General features: G+C 29.9%; 1 protein-coding gene across 1 annotated transcript in view; it reads left to right on the forward strand.

The window, feature by feature from the left end:
* Jarid2 (Jumonji, AT rich interactive domain 2) overlaps positions 1-15,665 on the forward strand; it is a gene marked incomplete in the record, with an annotated part of 573,379 nt that overhangs the window by 139,433 nt on the left and 418,281 nt on the right.

Consider the following 15,665-nt stretch of genomic DNA (forward strand, 5'->3'; position numbering starts at 1 on the left):
TTTTGTGGGGAAAATCGAAACCAGTGATATAATACAGTTCAATCATGTATACTAAACACTCTGTCCAAGAATTAGCACAATCGGTTGGAATATAGAGATTTTATTAACGTTTATAGCAAAATCGTGTTTTTACCGCAAGAAACGACGATTTTTACAATTGGACGATTTACACAAACAAACCCATATTCCTCTGCATGCGTACGTGAAATTGTTGTTATATACAGGTGAATCCACATGAATTTAACATTTTTTTTAAGAAATTAGACAAATCCCACGGAATTTGTAGATTTTATTGATATTTATATAGTTAAAATCTCGCAAAAACGAAATTTTTTGAAGGATTTTTTTTTGTGGGGAAAATCGAAACCAGTGATATAATACAGTTCAATTATGTATACTAAACACTCTGTGAAAGAATTAGCACAATCGGTTGGAATATAGAGATTTTATTAATGTTTATAGCAAAATCGTGTTTTTACCGCAAGAAACGACGATTTTTACAATTGGACGATTTACACAAACAAACCCATATTCCTCTGCATGCGAACGTGAAATTGTTGTTATATATAGGTGAATCCACATGAATTTAACATTTTTTTAAGAAATTAGACAAATCCCACGGAATTTGTAGATTTTATTGATATTTATATAGTTAAAATCTCGCAAAAACGAAATTTTTTGAAGGATTTTTTTTTGTGGGGAAAATCGAAACCAGTGATATAATACAGTTCAATTATGTATACTAAACACTCTGTCAAAGAATTAGCACAATCGGTTGGAATATAGAGATTTTATTAACGTTTATAGCAAAATCGTGTTTTTACCGCAAGAAACGACGATTTTTACAATTGGACGATTTACACAAACAAACCCATATTCCTCTGCATGCGAAAGTGAAATTGTTGTTATATATAGGTGAATCCACATGAATTTAACATTTTTTTTAAGAAATTAGACAAATCCCACGGAATTTGTAGATTATATTGATATTTATATAGTTAAAATCTCGCAAAAACGAAATTTTTTGAAGGATTTTTTTTGTGGGGAAAATCGAAACCAGTGATATAATACAGTTCAATTATGTATACTCAACACTCTGTGAAAGAATTAGCACAATCGGTTGGAATATAGAGATTTTATTAATGTTTATAGCAAAATCGTGTTTTTACCGCAAGAAACGACGATTTTTACAATTGGACCATTTACACAAACAAACCCATATTCCTCTGCATGCGAACGTGAAATTGTTGTGAAATATAGGTGAATCCACATGAATTTAACTTTTTTTTAAGAAATTAGACAAATCCCACGGAATTTGTAGATTTAATTGATATTTATACAGTTAAAATCTCGCAAAAACGAAATTTTTTGAAGGATTTTTTTTTGTGGGGAAAATCGAAACCAGTGATATAATACAGTTCAATCATGTATACTAAACACTCTGTCAAAGAATTAGCACAATCGGTTGGAATATAGAGATTTTATTAGCGTTTATAGCAAAATCGTTTTTTTACCGCAAGAAACGAAGATTTTTACAATTTGACGATTTTCACGAACAAACCCATATTCCTCTGCATGCGAACGTGAAATTGTTGTTATATATAGGTGACTCCACATGAATTTAACATTTTTTTAAGAAATTAGACAAATCCCCAGGAATTTGTAGATTTTATTGATATTTATATAGTTAAAATCTCGCAAAAACGAAATATTTTGAAGGTTTTTTTTTTGTGGGGAAAATCGAAACCAGCGATTTAATACAGTTCTATCATGTATACTAAACACTCTGTCAAAGAATTAGCACAATCGGTTGGAATATAGAGATTTTATTAACGTTTATAGCAAAATCGTGTTTTTACCGCAAGAAACGACGATTTTTACAATTGGACGATTTACACAAACAAACCCATATTCCTCTGCATGCGAACGTGAAATTGTTGTTATATATAGGTGAATCCACATGAATTTAACATTTTTTTAAGAAATTAGACAAATCCCAATGAATTTGTAGATTTTGTTGATATTTATATCGTTAATATCTCGCAAAAACGAAATTTTTTGAAGGATTTTTTTTTGTGGGGAAAACGAAACCAGTGATATAATACAGTTCAATCATGTATACTAAACACTCTGTCAAAGAATTAGCACAATCGGTTGGAATATAGAGATTTTATTAGCGTTTATAGCAAAATCGTTTTTTTACCGCAAGAAACGACGATTTTTACAATTTGACGATTTTCACGAACAAACCCATATTCCTCTGCATGCGAACGTGAAATTGTTGTTATATATAGGTGACTCCACATGAATTTAACATTTTTTTAAGAAATTAGACAAATCCCCAGGAATTTGTAGATTTTATTGATATTTATATAGTTAAAATCTCGCAAAAACGAAATTTTTTGAAGGATTTTTTTTGTGGGGAAAATCGAAACCAGTGATATAATACAGTTCAATCATGTATACTAAACACTCTGTCCAAGAATTAGCACAATCGGTTGGAATATAGAGATTTTATTAACGTTTATAGCAAAATCGTGTTTATACCGCAAGAAACGACGATTTTTACAATTGGACGATTTACACAAACAAACCCATATTCCTCTGCATGCGTACGTGAAATTGTTGTTATATACAGGTGAATCCACATGAATTTCACATTTTTTTTAAGAAATTAGACAAATCCCACGGAATTTGTAGATTTTATTGATATTTATATAGTTAAAATCACGCAAAAACGAAATTTTTTGAAGGATTTTTTTTTGTGGGGAAAATCGAAACCAGTGATATAATACAGTTCAATTATGTATACTAAACACTCTGTGAAAGAATTAGCACAATCGGTTGGAATATAGAGATTTTATTAATGTTTATAGCAAAATCGTGTTTTTACCGCAAGAAACGACGATTTTTACAATTGGACGATTTACACAAACAAACCCATATTCCTCTGCATGCGAACGTGAAATTGTTGTTATATATAGGTGAATCCACATGAATTTAACATTTTTTTAAGAAATTAGACAAATCCCACGGAATTTGTAGATTTTATTGATATTTATATAGTTAAAATCTCGCAAAAACGAAATTTTTTGAAGGATTTTTTTTTGTGGGGAAAATCGAAACCAGTGATATAATACAGTTCAATTATGTATACTAAACACTCTGTGAAAGAATTAGCACAATCGGTTGGAATATAGAGATTTTATTAACGTTTATAACAAAATCGTGTTTTTACCGCAAGAAACGACGATTTTTACAATTGGACGATTTACACAAACAAACCCATATTCCTCTGCATGCGAACGTGAAATTGTTTTTATATACAGGTGACTCCACATGAATTTAACATTTTTTTAAGAAATTATACAAATCCCACGGAATTTGAAGATTATATTGATATTTATATAATTAAAAAACTCGAAAAAACGAAATTTTTTGAAGGATTTTTTTTTGTGGGGAAATTCGAAACCAGTGACATAATACAGTTCAATCATGTATACTAAACACTCTGTGAAAGAATTAGCACAATCGGTTGGAATATAGAGATTTTATTAACGTTTATAGCAAAATCGTGTTTTTACCGCAAGAAACGACGATTATTACAATTGGACGATTTACACAAACAAACCCATATTCCTCTGCATGCGAACGTGAAATTGTTGTTATATATAGGTGAATCCACATGAATTTAACATTTTTTTAAGAAATTAGACAAATCCCACTGAATTTGTAGATTTTATTGATATTTATATCGTTAAAATCTCGCAAAAACGAAATTTTTTGAAGGATTTTTTTTTGTTTGGAAAATCGAAAACAGTGATATAATACAGTTCAATTATGTATACTAAACACTCTGTGAAAGAATTAGCACAATCGGTTGGAATATAGAGATTTTATTAACGTTTATAGCAAAATCGTGTTTTTACCGCAAGAAACGACGATTTTTACAATTTGACCATTTTCACAAACAAACCCATATTCCTCTGCATGCGAACGTGAAATTGTTGTTATAAATAGGTGACTCCACATGAATTTAACATTTTTTTAAGAAATTAGACAAATCCCCCGGAATTTGTAGATTTTATTGATATTTATATAGTTAAAATCTCGCAAAAACGAAATTTTTTGAAGGATTTTTTTTTGTGGGGAAAATCGAAACCAGTGATTTAATACAGTTCAATCATGTATACTAAACACTCTGTCAAAGAATTAGCACAATCGGTTGGAATATAGAGATTTTATTAACGTTGATAGCAAAATCGTGTTTTTACCGCAAGAAACGACGATTTTTACAATTGGACGATTTACACAAACAAACCCATATTCCTCTGCATGCGAACGTGAAATTGTTGTTATATATAGGTGAATCCACATGAATTTAACATTTTTTTAAGAAATTAGACAAATCTCACGGAATTTGTAAATTTTATTGATATTTATACAGTTAAAATCTCGCAAAAACGAAATTTTTTGAAGCATTTTTTTTTGTGGGGAAAATCGAAACCAGTGATATAATACAGTTCAATCATGTATACTAAACACTCTGTCAAAGAATTAGCACAATCGGTTGGAATATAGAGATTTTATTAACGTTTATAGCAAAATCGTGATTTTTCCGCAAGAAACGACGATTTTTACAATTGGACGATTTACACAAACAAACCCATATTCCTCTGCATGCGAACGTGAAATTGTTGTTATATATAGGTGAATCCACATGAATTTAACATTTTTTTAAGAAATTAGACAAATCCCACGGAATTTGTAGATTTTATTGATATTTATATAGTTAATAATCTCGCAAAAACGAAATTTTTTGAAGGATTTTTTTTTGTGGGGAAAATCGAAACCAGTGATATAATACAGTTCAATCATGTATACTAAACACTCTGTCAAAGAATTAGCACAATCGGTTGGAATATAGAGATTTTATTAACGTTTATAGCAAAATCGTGTTTTTACCGCAAGAAACGACGATTTTTACAATTGGACGATTTACACAAACAAACCCTTATTCCTCCGCATGCGAACGTGAAATTGTTGTTATATATATGTGAATCCACATGAATTTAACATTTTTTTAAGAAATGAGACAAATCCCACGGAATTTGTAGATTATATTGATATTTATATAGTTAAAAAACTCGCAAAAACGAAATTTTTTGAAGGATTTTTTTTGTGGGGAAAATCGAAACCAGTGACATAATACAGTTCAATCATGTATACTAAACACTCTGTCAAAGAATTAGCACAATCGGTTGGAATATAGAGATTTTATTAGCGTTTATAGCAAAATCGTGTTTTTACCGCAAGAAACGACGATTTTTACAATTTGACGATTTTCACGAACAAACCCATATTCCTCTGCATGCGAACGTGAAATTGTTGTTATATATAGGTGACTCCACATGAATTTAACATTTTTTTAAGAAATTAGACAAATCCCCAGGAATTTGTAGATTTTATTGATATTTATATAGTTAAAATCTCGCAAAAACGAAATTTTTTGAAGGATTTTTTTTTTGTGGGGAAAATCGAAACCAGTGATATAATACAGTTCAATCATGTATACTAAACACTCTGTCCAAGAATTAGCACAATCGGTTGGAATATAGAGATTTTATTAACGTTTATAGCAAAATCGTGTTTTTACCGCAAGAAACGACGATTTTTACAATTGGACGATTTACACAAACAAACCCATATTCCTCTGCATGCGTACGTGAAATTGTTGTTATATACAGGTGAATCCACATGAATTTAACATTTTTTTTAAGAAATTAGACAAATCCCACAGAATTTGTAGATTTTATTGATATTTATATAGTTAAAATCTCGCAAAAACGAAATTTTTTGAAGGATTTTTTTTTGTGGGGAAAATCGAAACCAGTGATATAATACAGTTCAATTATGTATACTAAACACTCTGTGAAAGAATTAGCACAATCGGTTGGAATATAGAGATTTTATTAATGTTTATAGCAAAATCGTGTTTTTACCGCAAGAAACGACGATTTTTACAATTGGACGATTTACACAAACAAACCCATATTCCTCTGCATGCGAACGTGGAATTGTTGTTATATATAGGTGAATCCACATGAATTTAACATTTTTTTAAGAAATTAGACAAATCCCACGGAATTTGTAGATTTTATTGATATTTATATAGTTAAAATCTCGCAAAAACGAAATTTTTTGAAGGATTTTTTTTTGTGGGGATAATCGAAACCAGTGATATAATACAGTTCAATTATGTATACTAAACACTCTGTGAAAGAATTAGCACAATCGGTTAGAATATAGAGATGTTATTAACGTTTATAACAAAATCGTGTTTTTACCGCAAGAAACGACGATTTTTACAATTGGACGATTTACACAAACAAACCCATATTCCTCTGCATGCGAACGTGAAATTGTTGTTATATACAGGTGACTCCACATGAATTTAATATTTTTTTAAGAAATTAGACAAATCCCACGGAATTTGTAGATTTTATTGATATTTATAGAGTTAAAATCTCGCAAAAACAAAATTTTTTGAAGGATTTTTTTTTTGGGGAAAATCGAAACCAGTGATATAATACAGTTCAATCATGTATACTTAACACTCTGTCAAAGAATTAGCACAATCGGTTGGAATATAGAGATTTTATTAACGTTTATAGCAAAATCGTGTTTTTACCGCAAGAAACGACGATTTTTACAATTGGACGATTTACACAAACAAACCCATATTCCTCTGCATGCGAAAGTGAAATTGTTGTTATATATAGGTGAATCCACATGAATTTAACATTTTTTTTAAGAAATTAGACAAATCCCACGGAATTTGTAGATTTTATTGATATTTATATAGTTAAAATCTAGCAAAAACGAAATTTTTTGAAGGATTTTTTTTGTGGGGAAAATCGAAACCAGTGATATAATACAGTTCAATTATGTATACTCAACACTCTGTGAAAGAATTAGCACAATCGGTTGGAATATAGAGATTTTGTTAATGTTTATAGCAAAATCGTGTTTTTACCGCAAGAAACGACGATTTTTACAATTTGACGATTTTCACGATCAAACCCATATTCCTCTGCATGCGAACGTGAAATTGTTGTTATATATAGGTGACTCCACATGAATTTAACATTTTTTTAAGAAATTAGACAAATCCCCAGGAATTTGTAGATTTTATTGATATTTATATAGATAAAATCTCGCAAAAACGAAATTTTTTGAAGGATTTTTTTTGTGGGGAAAATCGAAACCAGTGATATAATACAGTTCAATCATGTATACTAAACACTCTGTCCAAGAATTAGCACAATCGGTTGGAATATAGAGATTTTATTAACGTTTATAGCAAAATCGTGTTTTTACCGCAAGAAACGACGATTTTTACAATTGGACGATTTACACAAACAAACCCATATTCCTCTGCATGCGTACGTGAAATTGTTGTTATATACAGGTGAATCCACATGAATTTAACATTTTTTTTAAGAAATTAGACAAATCCCACGGAATTTGTAGATTTTATTGATATTTATATAGTTAAAATCTCGCAAAAACGAAATTTTTTGAAGGATTTTTTTTTGTGGGGAAAATCGAAACCAGTGATATAATACAGTTCAATTATGTATACTAAACACTCTGTGAAAGAATTAGCACAATCGGTTGGAATATAGAGATTTTATTAATGTTTATAGCAAAATCGTGTTTTTACCGCAAGAAACGACGATTTTTACAATTGGACGATTTACACAAACAAACCCATATTCCTCTGCATGCGAACGTGAAATTGTTGTTATATATAGGTGAATCCACATGAATTTAACATTTTTTTAAGAAATTAGACAAATCCCACGGAATTTGTAGATTTTATTGATATTTATATAGTTAAAATCTCGCAAAAACGAAATTTTTTGAAGGATTTTTTTTTGTGGGGAAAATCGAAACCAGTGATATAATACAGTTCAATTATGTATACTAAACACTCTGTCAAAGAATTAGCACAATCGGTTGGAATATAGAGATTTTATTAACGTTTATAGCAAAATCGTGTTTTTACCGCAAGAAACGACGATTTTTACAATTGGACGATTTACACAAACAAACCCATATTCCTCTGCATGCGAAAGTGAAATTGTTGTTATATATAGGTGAATCCACATGAATTTAACATTTTTTTTAAGAAATTAGACAAATCCCACGGAATTTGTAGATTATATTGATATTTATATAGTTAAAATCTCGCAAAAACGAAATTTTTTGAAGGATTTTTTTTGTGGGGAAAATCGAAACCAGTGATATAATACAGTTCAATTATGTATACTCAACACTCTGTGAAAGAATTAGCACAATCGGTTGGAATATAGAGATTTTATTAATGTTTATAGCAAAATCGTGTTTTTACCGCAAGAAACGACGATTTTTACAATTGGACCATTTACACAAACAAACCCATATTCCTCTGCATGCGAACGTGAAATTGTTGTGAAATATAGGTGAATCCACATGAATTTAACTTTTTTTTAAGAAATTAGACAAATCCCACGGAATTTGTAGATTTAATTGATATTTATACAGTTAAAATCTCGCAAAAACGAAATTTTTTGAAGGATTTTTTTTTGTGGGGAAAATCGAAACCAGTGATATAATACAGTTCAATCATGTATACTAAACACTCTGTCAAAGAATTAGCACAATCGGTTGGAATATAGAGATTTTATTAGCGTTTATAGCAAAATCGTTTTTTTACCGCAAGAAACGAAGATTTTTACAATTTGACGATTTTCACGAACAAACCCATATTCCTCTGCATGCGAACGTGAAATTGTTGTTATATATAGGTGACTCCACATGAATTTAACATTTTTTTAAGAAATTAGACAAATCCCCAGGAATTTGTAGATTTTATTGATATTTATATAGTTAAAATCTCGCAAAAACGAAATTTTTTGAAGGATTTTTTTTGTGGGGAAAATCGAAACCAGTGATATAATACAGTTCAATCATGTATACTAAACACTCTGTCCAAGAATTAGCACAATCGGTTGGAATATAGAGATTTTATTAACGTTTATAGCAAAATCGTGTTTTTACCGCAAGAAACGACGATTTTTACAATTGGACGTTTTACACAAACAAACCCATATTCCTCTGCATGCGTACGTGAAATTGTTGTTATATACAGGTGAATCCACATGAATTTAACATTTTTTTTAAGAAATTAGACAAATCCCACGGAATTTGTAGATTTTATTGATATTTATATAGTTAAAATCTCGCAAAAACGAAATTTTTTGAAGGATTTTTTTTTGTGGGGAAAATCGAAACCAGTGATATAATACAGTTCAATTATGTATACTAAACACTCTGTGAAAGAATTAGCACAATCGGTTGGAATATAGAGAATTTATTAATGTTTATAGCAAAATCGTGTTTTTACCGCAAGAAACGACGATTTTTACAATTGGACGATTTACACAAACAAACCCATATTCCTCTGCATGCGAACGTGAAATTGTTTTTATATACAGGTGACTCCACATGAATTTAACATTTTTTTAAAAAATTAGACAAATCCCATGGAATTTGTAGATTTTATTGATATTTATAGAGTTAAAATCTCGCAAAAACGAAATTTTTTGAAGGATTTTTTTTTGTGGGGAAAATCGAAACCAGTGATATAATACAGTTCAATCATGTATACTTAACACTCTGTCAAAGAATTAGCACAATCGGTTGGAATATAGAGATTTTATTAACGTTTATAGCAAAATCGTGTTTTTACCGCAAGAAACGACGATTTTTACAATTGGACGATTTACACAAACAAACCCATATTCCTCAGCATGCGAAAGTGAAATTGTTGTTATATATAGGTGAATCCACATGAATTTAATATTTTTTTAAGAAATTAGACAAATCCCACGGAATTTGTAGATTATATTGATATTTATATAGTTAAAAAACTCGAAAAAACGAAATTTTTTGAAGGATTTTTTTTTGTGGGGAAATTCGAAACCAGTGACATAATACAGTTCAATCATGTATACTAAACACTCTGTGAAAGAATTAGCACAATCGGTTGGAATATAGAGATTTTATTAACGTTTATAGCAAAATCGTGTTTTTACCGCAAGAAACGACGATTTTTACAATTTGACCATTTTCACAAACAAACCCATATTCCTCTGCATGCGAACGTGAAATTGTTGTTATATATAGGTGACTCCACATGAATTTAACATTTTTTTTAGAAATTAGACAAATCCCCCGGAATTTGTAGATTTTATTGATATTTATATAGTTAAAATCTCGCAAAAACGAAATATTTTGAAGGTTTTTTTTTTTGTGGGGAAAATCGAAACCAGCGATTTAATACAGTTCTATCATGTATACTAAACACTCTGTCAAAGAATTAGCACAATCGGTTGGAATATAGAGATTTTATTAACGTTTATAGCAAAATCGTGTTTTTACCGCAAGAAACGACGATTTTTACAATTGGACGATTTACACAAACAAACCCATATTCCTCTGCATGCGAACGTGAAATTGTTGTTATATATAGGTGAATCCACATGAATTTAACATTTTTTTAAGAAATTAGACAAATCCCACGGAATTTGTAAATTTTATTGATATTTATATAGTTAAAATCTCGCAAAAACGAAATTTTTTAAAGGATTTTTTTTTGTGGGGAAATCGAAACCAGTGATATAATACAGTTCAATCATGTACACTAAACACTCTGTCAAAGAATTAGCACAATCGGTTGGAATATAGAGATTTTATTAACGTTTATAGCAAAATCGTGATTTTTCCGCAAGAAACGACGATTTTTACAATTGGACGATTTACACAAACAAACCCATACTCCTCTGCATGCGAACGTGAAATTGTTGTTATATATAGGTGAATCCACATGAATTTAACATTTTTTTAAGAAATTAGACAAATCCCACGGAATTTGTAGATTTTATTGATATTTATATAGTTAATAATCTCGCAAAAACGAAATTTTTTGAAGGATTTTTTTTTGTGGGGAAAATCGAAACCAGTGATATAATACAGTTCAATCATGTATACTAAACACTCTGTCAAAGAATTAGCACAATCGGTTGGAATATAGAGATTTTATTAACGTTTATAGCAAAATCGTGTTTTTACCGCAAGAAACGACGATTTTTACAATTGGACGATTTACACAAACAAACCCTTATTCCTCCGCATGCGAACGTGAAATTGTTGTTATATATAGATGAATCCACATGAATTTAACATTTTTTTAAGAAATGAGACAAATCCCACGGAATTTGTAGATTATATTGGTATTTATATAGTTAAAAAACTCGCAAAAACGAAATTTTTTGAAGGATTTTTTTTTGTGGGGAAAATCGAAACCAGTGACATAATACAGTTCAGTCATGTATACTAAACACTCTGTCAAAGAATTAGCACAATCGGTTGGAATATAGAGATTTTATTAGCGTTTATAGCAAAATCGTGTTTTTACCGCAAGAAACGACGATTTTTACAATTTGACGATTTTCACGAACAAACCCATATTCCTCTGCATGCGAACGTGAAATTGTTGTTATATATAGGTGACTCCACATGAATTTAACATTTTTTTAAGAAATTAGACAAATCCCCAGGAATTTGTAGATTTTATTGATATTTATATAGTTAAAATCTCGCAAAAACGAAATTTTTTGAAGGATTTTTTTTTGTGGGGAAAATCGAAACCAGTGATATAATACAGTTCAATCATGTATACTAAACACTCTGTCCAAGAATTAGCACAATCGGTTGGAATATAGAGATTTTATTAACGTTTATAGCAAAATCGTGTTTTTACCGCAAGAAACGACGATTTTTACAATTGGACGATTTACACAAACAAACCCATATTCCTCTGCATGCGTACGTGAAATTGTTGTTATATACAGGTGAATCCACATGAATTTAACATTTTTTTTTAAGAAATTAGACAAATCCCACAGAATTTGTAGATTTTATTGATATTTATATAGTTAAAATCTCGCAAAAACGAAATTTTTTGAAGGATTTTTTTTTGTGGGGAAAATCGAAACCAGTGATATAATACAGTTCAATTATGTATACTAAACACTCTGTGAAAGAATTAGCACAATCGGTTGGAATAGAGAGATTTTATTAACGTTTATAGCAAAATCGTGTTTTTACCGCAAGAAACGACGATTTTTACAATTGGACGATTTACACAAACAAACCCATATTCCTCTGCATGCGAACGTGGAATTGTTGTTATATATAGGTGAATCCACATGAATTTAACATTTTTTTAAGAAATTAGACAAATCCCACGGAATTTGTAGATTTTATTGATATTTATATAGTTAAAATCTCGCAAAAACGAAATTTTTTGAAGGATTTTTTTTGTGGGGAAAATCGAAACCAGTGATATAATACAGTTCAATTATGTATACTAAACACTCTGTGAAAGAATTAGCACTATCGGTTGGAATATAGAGATTTTATTAACGTTTATAACAAAATCGTGTTTTTACCGCAAGAAACGACGATTTTTACAATTGGACGATTTACACAAACAAACCCAGATTCCTCTGCATGCGAACGTGAAATTGTTGTTATATACAGGTGACTCCACATGAATTTAACATTTTTTTAAGAAATTAGACAAATCCCACGGAATTTGTAGATTTTATTGATATTTATAGAGTTAAAATCTCGCAAAAACGAAATTTTTTGAAGGATTTTTTTTTTGGGGAAAATCGAAACCAGTGATATAATACAGTTCAATCATGTATACTTAACACTCTGTCAAAGAATTAGCACAATCGGTTGGAATATAGAGATTTTATTAACGTTTATAGCAAAATCGTGTTTTTAACTCAAGAAACGACGATTTTTACAATTGGACGATTTACACAAACAAACCCATATTCCTCTGCATGCGAAAGTGAAATTGTTGTTATATGTAGGTGAATCCACATGAAGTTAACATTTTTTTAAGAAATTAGACAAATCCCACGGAATTTGTAGATTTTATTGATATTTATATAGTTAAAATCTCGCAAAAACGAAATTTTTTGAAGGATTTTTTTTTGTGGGGAAAATCGAAACCAGTGACATAATACAGTTCAATCATGTATACTAAACACTCTGTGAAAGAATTAGCACAATCGGTTGGAATATAGAGATTTTATTAGCGTTTATAGCAAAATCGTGTTTTTACCGCAAGAAACGACGATTTTTACAATTTGACGATTTTCACGAACAAACCCATATTCCTCTGCATGCGAACGTAAAATTGTTGTTATATATAGGTGACTCCACATGAATTTAACATTTTTTTAAGAAATTAGACAAATCCCCAGGAATTTGTAGATTTTATTGATATTTATATAGTTAAAATCTCGCAAAAACGAAATTTTTTGAAGGATTTTTTTTTGTGGGGAAAATCGAAACCAGTGATATAATACAGTTCAATCATGTATACTAAACACTCTGTCCAAGAATTAGCAAAATCGGTTGGAATATAGAGATTTTATTAACGTTTATAGCAAAATCGTGTTTTTACCGCAAGAAACGACGATTTTTACAATTGGACGATTTACACAAACAAACCCATATTCCTCTGCATGCGTACGTGAAATTGTTGTTATATACAGGTGAATCCACATGAATTTAACATTTTTTTTGAGAAATTAGACAAATCCCACGGAATTTGTAGATTTTAATGATATTTATATAGTTAAAATATCGCAAAAACGAAATATTTTGAAGGATTTTTTTTGTGGGGAAAATCGAAACCAGTGATATAATACAGTTCAATTATGTATACTCAACACTCTGTGAAAGAATTAGCACAATCGGTTGGAATATAGAGATTTTATTAATGTTTATAGCAAAATCGTGTTTTTACCGCAAGAAACGACGATTTTTACAATTGGACGATTTACACAAACAAACCCATATTCCTCTGCATGCGAACGTGAAATTGTTGTTAAATATAGGTGAATCCACATGAATTTAACATTTTTTTAAGAAATTAGACAAATCCCACGGAATTTGTAGATTTTATTGATATTTATATAGTTAAAATCTCGCAAAAACGAAATTTTTTGAAGGATTTTTTTTGTGGGGAAAATCGAAACCAGTGACATAATACAGTTCAATCATGTATACTAAACACTCTGTCAAAGAATTAGCACAATCGGTTGGAATATAGAGATTTTATTAGCGTTTATAGCAAAATCGTGTTTTTACCGCAAGAAACGACGATTTTTACAATTTGACGATTTTCACGAACAAACCCATATTCCTCTGCATGCGAACGTGAAATTGTTGTTATATATAGGTGACTCCACATGAATTTAACATTTTTTTAAGAAATTAGACAAATCCCCAGGAATTTGTAGATTTTATTGATATTTATATAGTTAAAATCTCGCAAAAACGAAATTTTTTGAAGGATTTTTTTGTGGGGAAAATCGAAACCAGTGATATAATACAGTTCAATCATGTATACTAAACACTCTGTCCAAGAATTAGCACAATCGGTTGGAATATAGAGATTTTATTAACGTTTATACCAAAATCGTGTTTTTACCGCAAGAAACGACGATTTTTACAATTGGACGATTTACACAAACAAACCCATATTCCTCTGCATGCGTACGTGAAATTGTTGTTATATACAGGTGAATCCACATGAATTTAACATTTTTTTTAAGAAATTATACAAATCCCACGGAATTTGTAGATTTTATTGATATTTATATAGTTAAAATCTCGCAAAAACGAAATTTTTTGAAGGATTTTTTTTTGTGGGGAAAATCGAAACCAGTGATATAATACAGTTCAATTATGTATACTAAACACTCTGTGAAAGAATTAGCACAATCGGTTGGAATATAGAGATTTTATTAATGTTTATAGCAAAATCGTGTTTTTACCGCAAGAAACGACGATTTTTACAATTGGACGATTTTCACAAACAAACCCATATTCCTCTGCATGCGAACGTGAAATTGTTGTTATATATAGGTGAAACCACATGAATTTAACATTTTTTTAAGAAATTAGAAAAATCCCACGGAATTTGTAGATTTTATTGATATTTATATAGTTAAAATCTCGCAAAAACGAAATTTTTTGAAGGATTTTTTTTTGTGGGGAAAATCGAAACCAGTGATATAATACAGTTCAATCATGTATACTAAACACTCTGTCCAAGAATTAGCACAATCGGTTGGAATATAGAGATTTTATTAACGTTTATAGCAAAATCGTGTTTTTACCGCAAGAAACGACGATTTTTACAATTGGACGATTTACACAAACAAACCCATATTCCTCTGCATGCGTACGTGAAATTGTTGTTATATACAGGTGAATCCACATGAATTTAACATTTTTTTTTAAGAAATTAGACAAATCCCACAGAATTTGTAGATTTTATTGATATTTATATAGTTAAAATCTCGCAAAAACGAAATTTTTTGAAGGATTTTTTTTTGTGGGGAAAATCGAAACCAGTGATATAATACAGTTCAATTATGTATACTAAACACTCTGTGAAAGAATTAGCACAATCGGTTGGAATAGAGAGATTTTATTAACGTTTATAGCAAAATCGTGTTTTTACC

This window comes from Periplaneta americana, chromosome 14, assembly GCF_040183065.1.
Source record: "Periplaneta americana isolate PAMFEO1 chromosome 14, P.americana_PAMFEO1_priV1, whole genome shotgun sequence".
Taxonomy (NCBI): domain Eukaryota; kingdom Metazoa; phylum Arthropoda; class Insecta; order Blattodea; family Blattidae; genus Periplaneta; species Periplaneta americana.